The sequence below is a fragment of the Octodon degus genome, unplaced genomic scaffold, assembly GCF_000260255.1.
Source record: "Octodon degus isolate 3935 unplaced genomic scaffold, OctDeg1.0 scaffold00218, whole genome shotgun sequence".
Classification (NCBI taxonomy): Eukaryota; Metazoa; Chordata; class Mammalia; order Rodentia; family Octodontidae; genus Octodon; species Octodon degus.
The window spans coordinates 271,289-272,594 of NW_004524794.1; positions in this window are offsets into that span (position 1 = coordinate 271,289).

The following is a 1,306-nucleotide window of genomic DNA, read 5'->3' on the forward strand; positions in this document are numbered from 1 at the left end:
AGGTTTTTTTCTGGTTTCTTTTGTCATTTATTTCCAGTTTCATTGCACTGTGGTCAGATAATGTGCATGGGATAATTTCTATTTTCTTGCATATACTTCAGCATGACCTATGGCCCAGGATGTGGTCTATTTTAGAAAATGACCCATGTGCAGCTGAGAAAAATGTGTATTCAGCTGTGTTTGGGTGTCACACTCTGTATATGTCCAAGAAGTCCATTTGTTTTAAGCTCTGGTTCAATTCTGTTATTTCTTCTTCTTCTTTTTTTTTTTTTTTTGCGGAACTGGGGATTGAACTCAGACCCTTGCACTTGCCAGGCAAGTGCTTATTCCACTAAGCTATCTCCCCAGTCCCCAGTTCTGTTATTTCTTTAAATTTTTTGTCTGGTTGATGTATGTTTTTGGGATAAGGGAGTGTTAAGGTCTCCTGTTAAGATTGTGGTATTGGATGTTAGATTTTTCATGTCCATTAAGATTTGCTTTATATAGTTGGGTGCTCCCATGTTTGGTGCATACATATTTATGAGTGTTTCCTCTTCCTCTTGTATTTTTCCCCCACCAGTATATAGTGGTCTTCTTTATTTCACTTGATCATTCTTGAAGTTGAGACTGTCTGATAATAGGATTGCTATCCCTGCTTTTTTCTGAGGTACTTGGGCATGTAGTATTGTTTTCCATCCTTTGACTTTCAGCCTATGAGTCTTTAAGAGTTAAATGTGTTTCTTGTATACAGCATATTGTTGGATTTTGTTTCCACTGTACCCATCTATTTCTCTTAATTGGTGAATTGAGTCCACTTACGCTGATGATTACAATTGAGATGTATTGACTTACAAATGACATGTTATTTACCTGTTGTTGTTTACTCCTTTTTCTTCTGTGTTTAATTGTTTTCCCTATTTAGTTGGTTGCTTCTGATCGCATTCTTGGAGTTCTTATCATTTTGCTTCCTCTCTAGAACATCTTTCAGGAGCCTGTGTAAGGTTGGCTTTGTCATCATGAAATTCTTTTGTTGTTCTTTGTCATGGAAGTATTTCACTTCTCCATCAAACTTGAAAGAGAGTTTTGCAGGGTATAGTAGTCTGGGCTGGAATTTGTTTTCATGGAGGACCTGAAGTACTCTGTTCCATGCTCTTCTTGCCTGCATGGTTTGTGAAGAGAAGTCGGCCGTCATCCTGATGGGTTTTCCTTTGAATGTGATCTGCTTCTTTTTTCTAGTGGCTTTCAGTAGATTATTCTTTGCTGAATTTCTGGGATCTTGACTATTATATGTCTCGCTATGTTTTTCATTGGGTTGAGGTTCTTTGGC